We start from the raw sequence: 14,075 nt of genomic DNA, 5'->3' as shown, positions 1-14,075 counted from the left end.
AAAAATGCAATTCATTAATTCCAATGCATGGGATATCATCTTTATTGAACAACCCCGGTGAAATAAATGAGCAACAATGTGATTGAAGACTTTTTGGACGAAATATATGTCAGTGGAAAATCAGAAAAATACATAAGGCCATATAGGCTTATGTCCAAAATGTGAAAATAATGCAATAAATTAAAAAATGCAATTAATTGATTTGGATCAATGGAAAATCATCTTTATTGAACAACCACGGTGAAGTAAATGTGCAACAATGTGTTTGAAGACTTTTTTGGAAGAAATATATGTCAGTGGAAAATCAGAAAAATACATAAGGCTATAGGCTTATGTCCAAAATGTGAAAATAATGCTAAATCTTGAAAAATGCAATTCATTAATTCCAATGAATGGGAAATCACCTTTATTGAACAACCACAGTGAAATAAATGAGCAACAATGTGTTTGAAGACTTTTTTGGAAGAAATATTTGTCAGTGGAAAATCAGAAAAACACATAAGGCTATAGGCTTATGTCCAAAATGTGAAAATAATGCAAAAAATGTAAAAATGCAATTAATTGATTTGGATCAATAGGAAATCATCTTTATTGAACAACCCCGGTGAAATAAATGAGTAACATTGTGTTTGAAGACTTTTTTGGAAGAAATATATGTCAGTGGAAAACCAGAAAAACACATAAGGCTATAGGCTTATGTCCAAAATGTGAAAATAATGCAACAAATGTTAAAATGCAATTAATTGATTTGGATCACTAGGAAATCATCTTTATTGAACAACCCCGGTGAAATAAATGAGTAACAATATGTTTGAAGACTTTTTTGGAAGAAATATATGTCAGTGGAAAATCAGAAAAATACATAAGGCTATAGGCTTATGTCCAAAATGTGAAAATAATGCTAAATTTTTAAAAATGCAATTCATTAATTCCAATTCATGGGCAATCACCTTTATTGAACAACCACAATGAAATAAATGAGCAACAATGTGTTTGAAGACTTTTCTGGATAAAAATCTGTGTCAGTGGAAAATCAGAAAAATACATAAGGCTATAGGCTTATGTCCAAAATGTGAAAATAATACAATAAATTAAAAAATGCAATTCATTAATTCCAATGCATGGGAAATCATCTTTATTGAACAACCCCGGTGAAATAAATGAGCAACAATGTGTTTGAAGACTTTTTTGGAAGAAATATGTCAGTGGAAAATCAGAAAAATACATAAGGCTAAAGGCTTATGTCCAAAATGTGAAAATAATGCAAAAAATGTAAAAATGCAATTAATTGATTTGGATCAATAGGAAATCATCTTTATTGAACAACCCCGGTGAAATAAATGAGCAACAATGTGTTTGAAGACTTTTTTGGAAGAAATATATGTCAGTGGAAAATCAGAAAAATACATAAGGCTAAAGGCTTATGTCCAAAATGTGAAAATAATGCAATAAATTAAAAAATGCAATTAATTGATTTGGATCAATAGGAAATCATCTTTATTGAACAACCCCGGTGAAATAAATGAGTAACAATATGTTTGAAGACTTTTTTGGAAGAAATATATGTCAGTGGAAAATCAGAAAAATACATAAGGCTATAGGCTTATGTCCAAAATGTGAAAATAATGCTAAATTGTTAAAAATGCAATTCATTAATTCCAATTCATGGGCAATCACCTTTATTGAACAACCACAATGAAATAAATGAGCAACAATGTGTTTGAAGACTTTTCTGGATAAAAATCTGTGTCAGTGGAAAATCAGAAAAATACATAAGGCTATAGGCTTATGTCCAAAATGTGAAAATAATACAATAAATTAAAAAATGCAATTCATTAATTCCAATGCATGGGAAATCATCTTTATTGAACAACCCCGGTGAAATAAATGAGTAACAATGTGTTTGAAGACTTTTTTGGAAGAAATATATGTCAGTGGAAAATCAGAAAAATACATAAGGCTATAGGCTTATGTCCAAAATGTGAAAAATATACAATAAATTCAAAAATGCAATTCATTAATTCCAATGCATGGGAAATCACCTTTTTTGAGCAACCACAATGAAATAAATGAGCAACAATGTGTTTGAAGACTTTTCTGGATAATAATCTGTGTCAGTGGAAAATTAGAAAAATACATAAGGCTATAGGCTTATGTCCAAAATGTGAAAATAATGCAAAAAAAGTAAAAATGCAATTAATTGATTTGGATCAATAGGAAATCATCTTTATTGAACAACCCCGGTGAAATAAATGAGCAACAATGTGTTTGAAGACTTTTTTGGAAGAAATATATGTCAGTGGAAAATCAGAAAAATACATAAGGCTATAGACTTAAGTCCAAAATGTGAAAATAATGCAACAAATGTAAAAATGCAATTAATTGATTTGGATCAATAGGAAATCATCTTTATTGAACAACCCCGGTGAAATAAATGAGTAACAATATGTTTGAAGACTTTTTTGGAAGAAATATATGTCCGTGGAAAATCAGAAAAATACATAAGGCTATAGGCTTATGTCCAAAATGTGAAAATAATGCTAAATCTTTAAAAATGCAATTCATTAATTCCAATGCATGGGAAATCATCCTTATTGAACAACCCCGGTGAAATAAATGAGCAACAATGTGTTTGAAGACTTTTTTGGACGAAATATATGTCAGTGGAAAATCAGAAAAATACATATGGCTATAAGCTTATGTCCAAAATGTGAAAATAATGCAATAAATTAAAAAATGCAATTAATTGATTCCAACGCATGAGAAATCACCTTTATTGAACAACCCCAGTGAAATAAATGAGCAACAATGTGTTTGAAGACTTTTCTGGAGAAAAATCAGTGTCAGTGGAAAATTAGAAAAATACATATGGCTATAGGCTTATGTCCAATATGTGAAAATAATGCTAAATTTTTAAAAATGCAATTCATTAATTCCAATGCATGGGAAATCATCTTTATTGAACAACCCCGGTGAAATAAATGAGCAACAATGTGTTTGAAGACTTTTTGGACGAAATATATGTCAGTGGAAAATCAGAAAAATACATAAGGCCATATAGGCTTATGTCCAAAATGTGAAAATAATGCAATAAATTAAAAAATGCAATTAATTGATTTGGATCAATGGAAAATCATCTTTATTGAACAACCACGGTGAAGTAAATGTGCAACAATGTGTTTGAAGACTTTTTTGGAAGAAATATATGTCAGTGGAAAATCAGAAAAATACATAGGGCTATAGGCTTATGTCCAAAATGTGAAAATAATGCTAAATTTTAAAAATGCAATTCATTAATTCCAATGCATGTGAAATCATCTTTATTGAACAACCAGGGTGAAAAAAATGAGCAACAATGTGTATGAAGCTTTTTTGGACGAAATATATGTCAGTGGAAAATCAGAAAAATACATAAGGCCATATAGGCTTATGTCCAAAATGTGAAAATAATGCAATAAATTAAAAAATGCAATTCATTAATTCCAATGCATGCGAAATCATCTTTATTGAACAACCCCGTTGAAATAAATGAGCAACAATGTGTTTGAAGACTTTTTTGGAAGAAATATATGTCAGTGGAAAATCAGAAAAATACATAAGGCTATAGACTTATGTCCAAAATGTGAAAATAATGCAATAAATGTAAAAATGCAATTAATTGATTTGGATCAATAGGAAATCATCTTTATTGAACAACCCCGGTGAAAGAAATGAGTAACAATGTGTTTGAAGACTTTTTTGGAAGAAATATATGTCAGTGGAAAATCAGAAAAATACATAAGGCTATAGGCTTCTGTCCAAAATGTGAAAATAATGCTAAATTTTTAAAAATGCAATTCATTAATTCCAATGCATGGGAAATCACCTTGATTGAGCAACCACAATGAAATAAATGAGCAACAATGTGTTTGAAGACTTTTATGGATAAAAATCTGTGTCAGTGGAAAATTAGAAAAATACATAAGGCTATAGGCTTATGTCCAAAATGTGAAAATAATGCAAAAAAAAGTAAAAATGCAATTAATTGATTTGGATCAATAGGAAATCATCTTTATTGAACAACCCTGGTGAAATAAATGAGCAACAATGTGTTTGAAGACTTTTTTGGAAGAAATATATGTCCGTGGAAAATCAGAAAAATACATAAGGCTATAGGCTTATGTCCAAAATGTGAAAATAATGCTAAATTTTAAAAAATGCAATTCATTAATTCCAATGCATGGGAAATCATCTTTATTGAACAACCCCGGTGAAATAAATGAGCAACAATGTGTTTGAAGACTTTTTTGGACGAAATATATGTCAGTGGAAAATCAGAAAAATACATATGGCTATAAGCTTATGTCCAAAATGTGAAAATAATGCAATAAATTAAAAAATGCAATTAATTGATTCCAACGCATGAGAAATCACCTTTATTGAACAACCCCGGTGAAATAAATGAGCAACAATGTGTTTGAAGACTTTTCTGGAGAAAAATCAGTGTCAGTGGAAAATTAGAAAAATACATATGGCTATAGGCTTATGTCCAAAATGTGAAAATAATGCTAAATTTTTAAAAATGCAATTCATTAATTCCAATGCATGGGAAATCATCTTTATTGAACAACCCCGGTGAAATAAATGAGCAACAATGTGTTTGAAGACTTTTTGGACGAAATATATGTCAGTGGAAAATCAGAAAAATACATAAGGCCATATAGGCTTATGTCCAAAATGTGAAAATAATGCAATAAATTAAAAAATGCAATTAATTGATTTGGATCAATGGAAAATCATCTTTATTGAACAACCACGGTGAAGTAAATGTGCAACAATGTGTTTGAAGACTTTTTTGGAAGAAATATATGTCAGTGGAAAATCAGAAAAATACATAAGGCTATAGGCTTATGTCCAAAATGTGAAAATAATGCTAAATCTTGAAAAATGCAATTCATTAATTCCAATGAATGGGAAATCACCTTTATTGAACAACCACAGTAAAATAAATGAGCAACAATGTGTTTGAAGACTTTTTGGAAGAAATATATGTCAGTGGAAAATCAGAAAAACACATAAGGCTATAGGCTTATGTCCAAAATGTGAAAATAATGCAAAAAATGTAAAAATGCAATTAATTGATTTGGATCAATAGGAAATCATCTTTATTGAACAACCCCGGTGAAATAAATGAGTAACAATATGTTTGAAGACTTTTTTGGAAGAAATATATGTCAGTGGAAAATCAGAAAAATACATAAGGCTATAGGCTTATGTCCAAAATGTGAAAATAATGCTAAATTTTTAAAAATGCAATTCATTAATTCCAATTCATGGGAAATCACCTTTATTGAACAACCACAATGAAATAAATGAGCAACAATGTGTTTGAAGACTTTTCTGGATAAAAATCTGTGTCAGTGGAAAATCAGAAAAATACATAAGGCTATAGACTTAAGTCCAAAATGTGAAAATAATGCAACAAATGTAAAAATGCAATTAATTGATTTGGATCAATAGGAAATCATCTTTATTGAACAACCCCGGTGAAATAAATGAGTAACAATATGTTTGAAGACTTTTTTGGAAGAAATATATGTCCGTGGAAAATCAGAAAAATACATAAGGCTATAGGCTTATGTCCAAAATGTGAAAATAATGCTAAATCTTTAAAAATGCAATTCATTAATTCCAATGCATGGGAAATCACCTTTATTGAACAACCACAGTGAAATAAATGAGCAACAATGTGTTTGAAGACTTTTCTGGAGAAAAATCAGTGTCAGTGGAAAATCAGAAAAATACATAAGGCTATAGGCTTATGTCCAAAATGTGAAAATAATGCTAAATTTTTAAAAATGCAATTCATTAATTCCAATGCATGGGAAATCCTCTTTATTGAACAACCCCGGTGAAATAAATGAGCAACAATGTGTTTGAAGACTTTTTTGGACGAAATATATGTCAGTGGAAAATCAGAAAAATACATATGGCTATAAGCTTATGTCCAAAATGTGAAAATAATGCAATAAATTAAAAAATGCAATTAATTGATTCCAACGCATGAGAAATCACCTTTATTGAACAACCCCGGTGAAATAAATGAGCAACAATGTGTTTGAAGACTTTTCTGGAGAAAAATCAGTGTCAGTGGAAAATTAGAAAAATACATATGGCTATAGGCTTATGTCCAATATGTGAAAATAATGCTAAATTTTTAAAAATGCAATTCATTAATTCCAATGCATGGGAAATCATCTTTATTGAACAACCCCGGTGAAATAAATGAGCAACAATGTGTTTGAAGACTTTTTGGACGAAATATATGTCAGTGGAAAATCAGAAAAATACATAAGGCTATAGGCTTATGTCCAAAATGTGAAAATAATGCTAAATCTTGAAAAATGTAATTCATTAATTCCAATGCATGGGAAATCACCTTTATTGAACAACCACAGTGAAATAAATGAGCAACAATGTGTTTGAAGACTTTTTTGGAAGAAATATATGTCAGTGGAAAATCAGAAAAACACATAAGGCTATAGGCTTATGTCCAAAATGTGAAAATAATGCAAAAAATGTTAAAATGCAATTAATTGATTTGGATCAATAGGAAATCATCTTTATTGAACAACCCCGGTGAAATAAATGAGTAACATTGTGTTTGAAGACTTTTTTGGAAGAAATATATGTCAGTGGAAAACCAGAAAAACACATAAGGCTATAGGCTTATGTCCAAAATGTGAAAATAATGCTAAATTTTTAAAAATGCAATTCATTAATTCCAATGCATGGGAAATCATCTTTATTGAACAACCCCGGTGAAATAAATGAGCAACAATGTGTTTGAAGACTTTTCTGGATAAAAATCTGTGTCAGTGGAAAATCAGAAAAATACATAAGGCTATAGGCTTATGTCCAAAATGTGAAAATAATACAATAAATTAAAAAATGCAATTCATTAATTCCAATGCATGGGAAATCATCTTTATTGAACAACCCCGGTGAAATAAATGAGTAACAATGTGTTTGAAGACTTTTTTGGAAGAAATATATGTCAGTGGAAAATCAGAAAAATACATAAGGCTATAGGCTTATGTCCAAAATGTGAAAAATATACAATAAATTCAAAAATGCAATTCATTAATTCCAATGCATGGGAAATCACCTTTTTTGAGCAACCACAATGAAATAAATGAGCAACAATGTGTTTGAAGACTTTTCTGGATGAAAATCTGTGTCAGTGGAAAATTAGAAAAATACATAAGGCTATAGGCTTATGTCCAAAATGTGAAAATAATGCAAAAAAAGTAAAAATGCAATTAATTGATTTGGATCAATAGGAAATCATCTTTATTGAACAACCCCGGTGAAATAAATGAGCAACAATGTGTTTGAAGACTTTTTTGGAAGAAATATATGTCAGTGGAAAATCAGAAAAATACATAAGGCTATAGACTTAAGTCCAAAATGTGAAAATAATGCAACAAATGTAAAAATGCAATTAATTGATTTGGATCAATAGGAAATCATCTTTATTGAACAACCCCGGTGAAATAAATGAGTAACAATATGTTTGAAGACTTTTTTGGAAGAAATATATGTCCGTGGAAAATCAGAAAAATACATAAGGCTATAGGCTTATGTCCAAAATGTGAAAATAATGCTAAATCTTTAAAAATGCAATTCATTAATTCCAATGCATGGGAAATCATCCTTATTGAACAACCCCGGTGAAATAAATGAGCAACAATGTGTTTGAAGACTTTTTTGGACGAAATATATGTCAGTGGAAAATCAGAAAAATACATATGGCTATAAGCTTATGTCCAAAATGTGAAAATAATGCAATAAATTAAAAAATGCAATTAATTGATTCCAACGCATGAGAAATCACCTTTATTGAACAACCCCAGTGAAATAAATGAGCAACAATGTGTTTGAAGACTTTTCTGGAGAAAAATCAGTGTCAGTGGAAAATTAGAAAAATACATATGGCTATAGGCTTATGTCCAATATGTGAAAATAATGCTAAATTTTTAAAAATGCAATTCATTAATTCCAATGCATGGGAAATCATCTTTATTGAACAACCCCGGTGAAATAAATGAGCAACAATGTGTTTGAAGACTTTTTGGACGAAATATATGTCAGTGGAAAATCAGAAAAATACATAAGGCCATATAGGCTTATGTCCAAAATGTGAAAATAATGCAATAAATTAAAAAATGCAATTAATTGATTTGGATCAATGGAAAATCATCTTTATTGAACAACCACGGTGAAGTAAATGTGCAACAATGTGTTTGAAGACTTTTTTGGAAGAAATATATGTCAGTGGAAAATCAGAAAAATACATAGGGCTATAGGCTTATGTCCAAAATGTGAAAATAATGCTAAATTTTTAAAAATGCAATTCATTAATTCCAATGCATGTGAAATCATCTTTATTGAACAACCAGGGTGAAAAAAATGAGCAACAATGTGTATGAAGCTTTTTTGGACGAAATATATGTCAGTGGAAAATCAGAAAAATACATAAGGCCATATAGGCTTATGTCCAAAATGTGAAAATAATGCAATAAATTAAAAAATGCAATTCATTAATTCCAATGCATGCGAAATCATCTTTATTGAACAACCCCGTTGAAATAAATGAGCAACAATGTGTTTGAAGACTTTTTTGGAAGAAATATATGTCAGTGGAAAATCAGAAAAATACATAAGGCTATAGACTTATGTCCAAAATGTGAAAATAATGCAATAAATGTAAAAATGCAATTAATTGATTTGGATCAATAGGAAATCATCTTTATTGAACAACCCCGGTGAAAGAAATGAGTAACAATGTGTTTGAAGACTTTTTTGGAAGAAATATATGTCAGTGGAAAATCAGAAAAATACATAAGGCTATAGGCTTCTGTCCAAAATGTGAAAATAATGCTAAATTTTTAAAAATGCAATTCATTAATTCCAATGCATGGGAAATCACCTTTTTTGAGCAACCACAATGAAATAAATGAGCAACAATGTGTTTGAAGACTTTTATGGATAAAAATCTGTGTCAGTGGAAAATTAGAAAAATACATAAGGCTATAGGCTTATGTCCAAAATGTGAAAATAATGCAAAAAAAGTAAAAATGCAATTAATTGATTTGCATCAATAGGAAATCATCTTTATTGAACAACCCTGGTGAAATAAATGAGCAACAATGTGTTTGAAGACTTTTTTGGAAGAAATATATGTCCGTGGAAAATCAGAAAAATACATAAGGCTATAGGCTTATGTCCAAAATGTGAAAATAATGCTAAATTTTAAAAAATGCAATTCATTAATTCCAATGCATGGGAAATCATCTTTATTGAACAACCCCGGTGAAATAAATGAGCAACAATGTGTTTGAAGACTTTTTTGGACGAAATATATGTCAGTGGAAAATCAGAAAAATACATATGGCTATAAGCTTATGTCCAAAATGTGAAAATAATGCAATAAATTAAAAAATGCAATTAATTGATTCCAACGCATGAGAAATCACCTTTATTGAACAACCCCGGTGAAATAAATGAGCAACAATGTGTTTGAAGACTTTTCTGGAGAAAAATCAGTGTCAGTGGAAAATTAGAAAAATACATATGGCTATAGGCTTATGTCCAAAATGTGAAAATAATGCTAAATTTTTAAAAATGCAATTCATTAATTCCAATGCATGGGAAATCATCTTTATTGAACAACCCCGGTGAAATAAATGAGCAACAATGTGTTTGAAGACTTTTTGGACGAAATATATGTCAGTGGAAAATCAGAAAAATACATAAGGCCATATAGGCTTATGTCCAAAATGTGAAAATAATGCAATAAATTAAAAAATGCAATTAATTGATTTGGATCAATGGAAAATCATCTTTATTGAACAACCACGGTGAAGTAAATGTGCAACAATGTGTTTGAAGACTTTTTTGGAAGAAATATATGTCAGTGGAAAATCAGAAAAATACATAAGGCTATAGGCTTATGTCCAAAATGTGAAAATAATGCTAAATCTTGAAAAATGCAATTCATTAATTCCAATGAATGGGAAATCACCTTTATTGAACAACCACAGTAAAATAAATGAGCAACAATGTGTTTGAAGACTTTTTTGGAAGAAATATATGTCAGTGGAAAATCAGAAAAACACATAAGGCTATAGGCTTATGTCCAAAATGTGAAAATAATGCAAAAAATGTAAAAATGCAATTAATTGATTTGGATCAATAGGAAATCATCTTTATTGAACAACCCCGGTGAAATAAATGAGTAACAATATGTTTGAAGACTTTTTTGGAAGAAATATATGTCAGTGGAAAATCAGAAAAATACATAAGGCTATAGGCTTATGTCCAAAATGTGAAAATAATGCTAAATTTTTAAAAATGCAATTCATTAATTCCAATTCATGGGAAATCACCTTTATTGAACAACCACAATGAAATAAATGAGCAACAATGTGTTTGAAGACTTTTCTGGATAAAAATCTGTGTCAGTGGAAAATCAGAAAAATACATAAGGCTATAGACTTAAGTCCAAAATGTGAAAATAATGCAACAAATGTAAAAATGCAATTAATTGATTTGGATCAATAGGAAATCATCTTTATTGAACAACCCCGGTGAAATAAATGAGTAACAATATGTTTGAAGACTTTTTTGGAAGAAATATATGTCCGTGGAAAATCAGAAAAATACATAAGGCTATAGGCTTATGTCCAAAATGTGAAAATAATGCTAAATCTTTAAAAATGCAATTCATTAATTCCAATGCATGGGAAATCACCTTTATTGAACAACCACAGTGAAATAAATGAGCAACAATGTGTTTGAAGACTTTTCTGGAGAAAAATCAGTGTCAGTGGAAAATCAGAAAAATACATAAGGCTATAGGCTTATGTCCAAAATGTGAAAATAATGCTAAATTTTTAAAAATGCAATTCATTAATTCCAATGCATGGGAAATCCTCTTTATTGAACAACCCCGGTGAAATAAATGAGCAACAATGTGTTTGAAGACTTTTTTGGACGAAATATATGTCAGTGGAAAATCAGAAAAATACATATGGCTATAAGCTTATGTCCAAAATGTGAAAATAATGCAATAAATTAAAAAATGCAATTAATTGATTCCAACGCATGAGAAATCACCTTTATTGAACAACCCCGGTGAAATAAATGAGCAACAATGTGTTTGAAGACTTTTCTGGAGAAAAATCAGTGTCAGTGGAAAATTAGAAAAATACATATGGCTATAGGCTTATGTCCAATATGTGAAAATAATGCTAAATTTTTAAAAATGCAATTCATTAATTCCAATGCATGGGAAATCATCTTTATTGAACAACCCCGGTGAAATAAATGAGCAACAATGTGTTTGAAGACTTTTTGGACGAAATATATGTCAGTGGAAAATCAGAAAAATACATAAGGCTATAGGCTTATGTCCAAAATGTGAAAATAATGCTAAATCTTGAAAAATGTAATTCATTAATTCCAATGCATGGGAAATCACCTTTATTGAACAACCACAGTGAAATAAATGAGCAACAATGTGTTTGAAGACTTTTTTGGAAGAAATATATGTCAGTGGAAAATCAGAAAAACACATAAGGCTATAGGCTTATGTCCAAAATGTGAAAATAATGCAAAAAATGTAAAAATGCAATTAATTGATTTGGATCAATAGGAAATCATCTTTATTGAACAACCCCGGTGAAATAAATGAGTAACATTGTGTTTGAAGACTTTTTTGGAAGAAATATATGTCAGTGGAAAACCAGAAAAACACATAAGGCTATAGGCTTATGTCCAAAATGTGAAAATAATGCTAAATTTTTAAAAATGCAATTCATTAATTCCAATGCATGGGAAATCATCTTTATTGAACAACCCCGGTGAAATAAATGAGCAACAATGTGTTTGAAGACTTTTTTGGAAGAAATATGTCAGTGGAAAATCAGAAAAATACATAAGGCTAAAGGCTTATGTCCAAAATGTGAAAATAATGCAAAAAATGTAAAAATGCAATTAATTGATTTGGATCAATAGGAAATCATCTTTATTGAACAACCCCGGTGAAATAAATGAGCAACAATGTGTTTGAAGACTTTTTTGGAAGAAATATATGTCAGTGGAAAATCAGAAAAATACATAAGGCTTATGTCCAAAATGTGAAAATAATGCAATAAATTAAAAAATGCAATTAATTGATTTGGATCAATGGAAAATCATCTTTATTGAACAACCACTGTGAAATAAATGAGCAACAATGTGTTTGAAGACTTTTCTGGAGAAAAATCAGTGTCAGTGGAAAATTAGAAAAATACATAGGGCTATAGGCTTATGTCCAAAATGTGAAAATAATGCAAAATTTTTAAAAATGCAATTCATTAATTCCAATGCATGGGAAATCATCTTTATTGAACATCCAGGGTGAAATAAATGAGCAACAATGTGTATGAAGACTTTTTTGGACGAAATATATGTCAGTGGAAAATCAGAAAAATACATAAGGCCATATAGGCTTATGTCCAAAATGTGAAAATAATGCAATAAATTAAAAAATGCAATTCATTAATTCCAATGCATGCGAAATCATCTTTATTGAACAACCCCGTTGAAATAAATGAGCAACAATGTGTTTGAAGACTTTTTTGGAAGAAATATATGTCAGTGGAAAATCAGAAAAATACATAAGGCTATAGGCTTTTGTCCAAAATGTGAAAATAATGCTAAATCTTGAAAAATGCAATTCATTAATTCCAATGAATGGGAAATCACCTTTATTGAACAACCACAGTAAAATAAATGAGCAACAATGTGTTTGAAGACGTTTTTGGAAGAAATATATGTCAGTGGAAAATCAGAAAAATACATAAGGCTATAGGCTTATGTCCAAAATGTGAAAATAATGCTAAATTTTTAAAAATGCAATTCATTAATTCCAATGCATGGGAAATCATCTTCATTGAACAACCACAGTGAAATAAATGAGCAACAATGTGTTTGAAGACTTTTCTGGAGAAAAATCAGTGTCAGTGGAAAATCAGAAAAATACATAAGGCTAAAGGCTTATGTCCAAAATGTGAAAATAATGCAATAAATGTAAAAATGCAATTAATTGATTTGGATCAATAGGAAATCATCTTTATTGAACAACCCCGGTGAAATAAATGAGTAACAATGTGTTTGAAGACTTTTTTGGAAGAAATATATGTCAGTGGAAAATCAGAAAAATACATAAGGCTATAGGCTTATGTCCAAAATGTGAAAATAATGCTAAATTTTTAAAAATGCAATTCATTAATTCCAATGCATGGGATATCATCTTTATTGAACAACCCCGGTGAAATAAATGAGCAACAATGTGTTTGAAGACTTTTTTGGAAGAAATATGTCAGTGGAAAATCAGAAAAATACATAAGGCTATATTGCCCTACAAAGCCTAACTGCAGTAACTACGCAAAGGGTAAAACTGAGAAAAATGGCTTTAAAGTATTTTAACTGGCCAGCCAAATGTGTTATAGGTATATCAGTGATATTGCACTAATTGTACATGTATTCATGAGGTAAATTTTATGCCCAAAAACCATGATGGCTGATTTGACCTTTAACCCCAAAAATGTAGTTACTGCACTTTGCCTTTGCATTGCCTTAAATGGTTCTAAGAGCAATGCAAAAGCAAAGTGCAGTAACTACAATGTTCTCAGCTTTTATATTGTGTTGTCAGTGAACAAAAACTATTTTGACACTGATTTTGTTATAATTGTATTTAACAGTAGGCTATTTAACAACTCTACTTATGGATTTGTGCATGTTTAATTAAGTCTGGACAAATTGAGAATTTTAGACGTTTAGTCTTAATATCATTTCATTTCACTTTTTTACTTATTCACCTATCTAGATAATTATTTTCCTATCAATTAAACTTTGCATCATCATCTTCAATTTCATCATCGTTGTCATCACCACCACTGTTGTTGCCTTGATGACAATCACATTAATAATTTTCATTATCCTTGTCTTTACTATTTAACACAATGAATAAATACAAGGCTACACTG

The sequence above is a fragment of the Anguilla anguilla genome, chromosome 16 (assembly GCF_013347855.1).
Source record: "Anguilla anguilla isolate fAngAng1 chromosome 16, fAngAng1.pri, whole genome shotgun sequence".
Lineage (NCBI taxonomy): Eukaryota > Metazoa > Chordata > Actinopteri > Anguilliformes > Anguillidae > Anguilla > Anguilla anguilla.
This window is presented reverse-complemented; position numbering follows the sequence as displayed.